The sequence below is a fragment of the Nomascus leucogenys genome, chromosome 22a, assembly GCF_006542625.1.
Source record: "Nomascus leucogenys isolate Asia chromosome 22a, Asia_NLE_v1, whole genome shotgun sequence".
Classification (NCBI taxonomy): Eukaryota; Metazoa; Chordata; class Mammalia; order Primates; family Hylobatidae; genus Nomascus; species Nomascus leucogenys.
The window spans coordinates 49,039,213-49,046,214 of NC_044402.1; the positions used below are offsets into that span (position 1 = coordinate 49,039,213).

At 38.4% G+C, this 7,002-nt stretch overlaps 1 non-coding gene across 1 annotated transcript; it reads left to right on the forward strand.

Moving 5' to 3' along the window:
* On the forward strand, nucleotides 1-82 carry TRNAS-AGA. Its single transcript has one exon. It is a non-coding gene; the product is annotated as a tRNA-Ser (tRNA).
* Nucleotides 83-7,002: the final 6,920 nt, after the last annotated feature.

Below are 7,002 nucleotides of genomic sequence, written 5' to 3' on the forward strand. Positions count from 1 at the left end.
GTAGTCGTGGCCGAGTGGTTAAGGCGATGGACTAGAAATCCATTGGGGTCTCCCCGCGCAGGTTCGAACCCTGCCGACTACGGGGTGATTTTTGCTCCAAGTGAGCTAACTTAACCCATCAGTTTGACAGTGTGAAATTACTTAACAAGGAAATCCTTACCACCCATTTCCTACCACAAGGGTGCAAACTTCTTGACTTGACTTGTCCAGATACCTCGTTCATTCAAACCTCTACTGCCACTGCGTTCCCATCGTGCCAGTGATCTCAACATTACTTCTTATTTGCCTAAAAATAAGCAATATTTTCTATGAGCAAAACGCAGGTCTTGGCGATGCTGCCTCATTTCCTGTCTTCGAACCCCCTGCCTCGAATTTCCTTCACGGAATTGCGCCCGGGAAGAAAACAAGTATTTATATTCATAAGGTATCTCTCATCTTTGTGTTAACAAGTATGTCTCACTTGGAAAAGTAGGGCTGGGCACGGTGGCTTACGCCTGTAATCCCAGCACTTTGGGAGGTCAAGGTGGGAGGATCGCTTGAGGCCAGTTCAAAACCAGCCTGGCCAACATGGCGAAACCCTGTCTCCACTAAAAATACAAAACTTTGCCGGGCGTGGTGGCGCGCGTCTGTAATCCCAGCTACTCGGGAGGCTGAGGCAGGAGAATCGCTTGAACCCGGGAGGTGGAGGTTGCAGTGAGCCAAGATTGCACCCCTGCATTCCAGCCTCGGCAACATAGCGAGACTCTGTCTCAAAAAAAAAAAAGGTAGGTCAGCCCCCTCAATTTGAATTTGTCTGATACTTCCTCCGATTTATATTCAGATTATTTTGGCAAGAATACCACAGACGTGAAGCAAGGTCCTTTACCATTCTTCAAATCCAGTGGCACATGATGTTAATTCGTACTGATACTCGTATGTTAACTGTGATGAATTAAGATGATGTCTATTAAGTTTCTCCACTGTCAACTTACCTTTTGTATTACTCATTACGTGATTTATGCAGCTTACTTATTTTGCATTATATTTGGTTATTTTGAAAAGTATAAGTTAAAGGAAGAAGAATTTGAAGAAGTGCACTGAATTCTGAATGTTAAATCAGCTTTTCTGTGAAGCCACCGTTGAAGTCTGTAACCTTCTTGCGTATAAAAATCTGTAACCTTCTTGCATATAAAATAAATCTGAAATGTTAATCAACATTTTAATTTTTAATTATTACCATTATGTTATTTAAAAGTTAGTGTTTAAAATGTAAAATATTGATATTGATATTATTGTGCAGCAGAGTTATGCACAATTATTTCTTCAGTCACTCTACCTCACATTTGAAATAATATGTAGATGCTCACTTTCAGCTATAATTGAACATCATTTGTCTGTTTCTTCTTTTCTTTACTGACCATACCCAAAATGTGTATATGCATAAGTGGAAATTAAAATTAAAATACTCCATTCCCAATAGCAGCAAAAATTTTAAAGTCTGACAATGAATTTAACGGCCAGGCATAGTGGCTCACTCCTGTAATCCCAGCACTTTGCGAGGCCGAGGGGTCGGATCACAAGGTCAGGAGTTCAAGACCAGCCTGACCAACATGGTGAAATCCCGTCTCTACTAAAAATACAAAAATTAACCAGGCGTGATGGCATGTGCCTGTAATCCCAGCTACTCAGGAGGCTGAGGCAGGAGAATCATTTGAACCCGGGAGGTGGAGGTTGCAGTGAGTGGAGATCATGCCATTGCACTCCAGCCTGGGCGATAGGGCGAGACTCTGTCTCAAAAAATAAATAAATAAAATAAAATAAAAATAAATCTAGCAAAAGATATGCAATAAATCTACACTTAAAACTATAAAACGTTGCTGGTGGAAATTAAATGGAGGAAGTGGAGGAAAAATAACATTTATGTCTTGTTAGACTCAATTTCATCAAGATGAAAACTATTTCCAAATTAATCAATAGGTTCAATGAATCCCAGTTAAGTTCTGAGTCTGTATTTTTTAAAGTTTAACTAGCAGTTTCAAAAATATATTTAAAAGGTAAAGCAACTTTAGAAAACAAGAGGCCGGGCGCGGTGGCTCACGCTTGTAATCCCAGCACTTTGGGAGGCCGAGGCGGGCGGATCACGAGGTCAGGAGATCGAGACCACGGTGAAACCCTGTCTCTACTAAAAATACAAAAAAATTAGCTGGGCGTGGTGGCGGGCGCCTGTGGTCCCAGCTACTCGGAGAGGCTGAGGCAGGAGAATGGCGTGAACCCGGGAGGCGGAGCTTGCAGTGAGCCGAGATTGCGCCACTGCACTCCAGCCTGGGCGACAGAGCGAGACTCCGTCTCAAAAAAAAAAAAAAAAAAAAAAAAATAGAAAACAAGAAAATCTCTAGTTTACAGATTCAAAGAAAAGAAAAAATAGAAAAAAATAAAAACAAGAAAAGATTAAAGAAGATAGCAAAGTTGGAGGACTTATACAACATGTATATCATGACTTATTGCAAATCTTCAATTAAGTTATTAATTATATATGTAAAATTAACACATTTTCTTTTTTTAATTTAAATTTTATTTTTAATTGATACCAAACATTATCTTCACTGCTATGGTATCAACTTAGCCAGGCTGAACTACATTCCCCAGAATTTCTTTCTCTGTGTGTCTCTGGTTAGGATGGTCCCCAAGAGATATTCTTGCAGAAGATTTGAGAAAGAAAGCTAAGTAGCAGTCATTTTGTAGCTCATGCTAACTCACTTGCTGACTTATCTTGTCACATGGCAGTATTTCTGCCTGCAACTACCCCACCTTCCTGTGGGTTCTCCTTCAACCTCTGTAATTTTTGAACCAAATGTTTGTGTTTAGTTTCAAGCAAAGGACCCTGTCTTCTGTAGAATACTACAACACCAAGGAGAGGCAACAAGAGCTGACACAGATTTCAGTTCATCCTGGGGGCTCCAGTTCATGCTTGTGGGTTCCGGGTTGTTCTAATATTCCCCACTTTACCTCCTTCTTCCTTTCTTGATAACCTGCCCCACAGTCTTTATAATGCTGAAGCTTGAAGTGCATCCCAGTGGTTCTGCTTCTTTTATTGAATCCTGACTGCTATGTATCAATGACTCAACTAAATGATCAAAAACTTGAGCAAACATTTTATAAAAGAAGGTATCCACGTATCTAATAACCAATTATTTTTCATGGGCCTGTTGCAATTGTTGACTCTCACATTGTTAATTATGAATGAAATTAGTTGCAGTAAAGTGTATAGTCAAGAAAAGGATCATGGAGGAAGAGGATCAGTAAACACAACTCAAAGGAAAGGGTGATATGCCACCAGGATTAAAGTCAAACTGCTCATTTTAAGACCAGTGCCAAAAGGACTCCTGTTTCTTCCCCATGGTAAAGTAATAGAAACCAGACTTACCCTACCACCTTAAACAACTGGAAAACTGTACAAAGTATATATAACCACTTTCTTCAGATAGACAATAGGCAGTGACTAATTTTGATACCTGGGAAAAGGGAACAAATAAGAAAGAAATTGCCCTGTTTACTGACTATAATCAGATTAAGAGGAACATTTAATAATGATAAAGAGGTCAATACACCAAGAAGCCACAACAACCCTACATGTATGCACCTACAAATAGTGTTTCAAAATATGTGTAGCAAAACCTGCTAAACTGCAAGGAGAAATAGAAAAATTACTCAAATATAGTTAGAAATTACATTTTTTATTACTTATTTATTTATTTATTTATTTATTGAGACAGAGTCTTGCTCTGTTGCCCAGGCTGGAGTGCCATGGTGCGATCTCGGCTCACTGCAACCTCCGCCTCCCGGGTTCAAGTGATTCTCCTGCCTCAGCCTCCCAAGTAGCTGGGATTACAGGTGCCCACCACCACACCCAGCTAATTTTTGTATTTTTAGTAGAGACGAGGTTTCACTATGTTGGTCAGGCTGGTCTCAAATTCCTGACCTCAGGTGATCCACCCCCCTCGGCCTCCCAAAGTGCTGGGATAACAGGCGTGTGCCACTGCGCCAGGCTGATAGTTGGAAATTTTAACACTTCTTTCTCAGTAATTGATAGAACAAGTAGTCTGAAAATTCAGTACGAATACAGAAGATTTGAACCACATTACCACAAATTTGACGTCATTAACATTTATATAATGCTCTTCTCAGCAATAACAGAAAACTTTCTTTTCAAGCGCTCATAGAATACTTACCAAGACAGACCTTATTTTGGACTAAAAAATAAGTCACAGTAAGCTTAAAAGGACTGAAATTACAGGAAGTATATTTTCTGACCACGACAGAATTAAACCAGATATCAATTAACATAAATTAAACAAAATAACCTAAAACCAAATAATATATCACAAGGGAGATTTAAATTATTTTGAACTAAATAAAAATGATAACAAAATATAACAAAATGCAGCTAAAGCTTTTCATAGAATAAGAACTTTTACAGAAAAAAGAAAAAAAGTTTATATTATAGAAGAAAAAAGTGGCCAGGTGCTGTGGCTCATGCTTGTAATCCCAGCACTTTGGGAGGCTGAGGCAGGAGGAGTGCCTGAGCCCAGGGATTTGAGACCAGCCTGGGCAGCATGGCGAGATCCCGTCTGTACCAGAAGAACAGGAAAGAAAGAAAGAAAGAGAGAGAGAGAGAGAGAGGGAGGGAGGGAGGGAGAGAGGGAGGGAGGGAGGGAGGGAGAGAGGGAGGGAGGGAGGGAGGGAGGGAGGGAGGGAGGGAGGAAGGAAGGAAGAAAGAAAGGGAGAGAGAGAGAGAGAAAGAGAGAAAGAAGAAAGAAAGAAAGAAAGAAAGAAAGAAAGAAAGAAAGGAAAAAGAGGGAGGGGAGGAGGGAAGGAAAGAAGGGAGGGAGGGAGAGAAAGAGAAAGAAAGGACGGAGGGAGGGAAGGAAGGAAGGAAGGGAGGGAGAGAAAGAGAGAGAGAGAGAGAGAAAGGGAGAGAGGAAGGAAGGGAGGGAGGGAGGGAGAAGCCAGGCTGGTGGCTGGCGGGTGACTGCAGTCCCAGCTACTCAGGAGGCTGAGGTGGGAAGAACGCTTGAGCTAGAGAAGTGGAGGCTGCAGCAAGCAGAGATCGTGCCACTACACCCCAGCTGCTCCCTAGCCTGGGTGACAGAGCCAGACCCTTAAAAAAAAAAAAAGTGTCAATCAATCATCTATAGTTTCACCTTAACAAACTAGAAAAATAAGAGTAAATTAAATTCAAAGTAAGTGGAAGAGAACAAATATTAAAGAGCAAAAGGGAATGAAATAGAAAAACAGTAGAGAAGATCAATGAAATCCAAAAACCAGTGCTTTGAAAAGATGAATAATATCGATAAATCTCCAGTCAGACTGCTCAGAAAATAAATGTAGCAGGAAAGAAAGAGGGGACATTTACCCAGATTATACAAAAAATAAAATAATCTTTTGGATAATATACCAATTAATTTGACAAATTAGATGAAATACATCAATTTCTCAAAAGATAGAAACTACTAAAGCCCACTCAAGAAATAATCTGAATTGTAATATAACTGTTAAAAATGTAATTTATAATTAAAAACCTCTCAAAAAGAAAAATCCAGGCCTAGATGGCTTCATTGGTAGAGTCTACCAAACCTTTAAAGAGGAAATAATATCATGTGTACATAAACTTTTCCAGAAACTGGAAAAGTAGAGAACACTTTCCTACTCATTTTATGAATTGAATATTAGTTGATATCAAAACTTGGGGGGGATGAAGGGAAACAAAGAATATAAATGTATTTATTTCTACTGAACTGTACACTTAAAAATGGTAAAGATGGTAAATTAAACATATATATTTTACCTCAATAAAATAAGCTACCATAAAAAATAAAAAGTGAAATAGCCCTACCTCAGCAAAAACAAAGTGAACAAACACCAGATCACAGTTTGAGAAAAAAAAAAAATTACAAACCAATGTTCCTCATGAAAATAGGTGTAAATATTCTTAACAAATGTTAGCAAATTGAATCAGCAATTGTTAAAAAGGGTGATATGCTGCGACCAAGTGGGATTTATCCTTTGAATGCTGAGAGGACTGTGCCTTTCTTTTCTTAAAGGTGTCATTTTCCATCTCTGTAAGGAAAGAGTAATCGATGCAGAGTAAGATGCTTTGATTTCAATACTCAGTAGCCCTGTGAATGTACAAACTTCTCTTATCTGAACATTTTTCTTATTGTAAAAGTGGGTGGCAGCACCTCATGGAACTGTTCTGAGAGTTGCATGAGATCTTGAATATGAAAGCATTTTCTAAAATGTGAAATTTAGAATAGATAGTAGCATTATTTTTACTGGTTCAATATCCATGCCACACCACTCCTTATTGCTTCAACAGATAACAAGGTATTACAATCATCTTGTAGTCTTAAGGAAGTGTGGGAACACTTCAAGTAGAAATACAAATAAATACATATACTTTGCTTGAAAATTTGAAAGAGAGAAGAGCTAAAAGAAGAAAACGATGAGGAGCTATGATTCAACGCCTCAGATAAATTAGTATTAACTTTTTTTGTTTTTACACAACCAGTTTTTAAATGTGTAAGTATGCAATGGCATATTGTAGCCTGTTTTTCCATTTTTAATTTTCCAATTACATAAATAATGCAGTCTGCTTTTCCATTTTTAATTTTTCAATTATATAAATAATGCAGAGATTGTTTTTATGACAAATGTAAAGAATACAAAAGTAATCGAAATTGATATTTTAATCTCTCACTTACATTCCATTTTGCTCTTTTGTTAGATTGGTGAGCGTCCCTTCGGATGTTTTTAATGGACTTTAATTTGGGGGTTCATTCGATATAAATAGAACTATTTATGTTCGCTATTTTGTGGATTAAAGTTTACACACATTTCCAAGTAAAACGATAAGAATCTAATTCTTTAACAGCTGCATGGTACCCTGTGATAGGAATGCATCACACCATTCCCTTACTGGTTAGCATATTTATATGCTATATACAAACAACGCCACAGTGGACA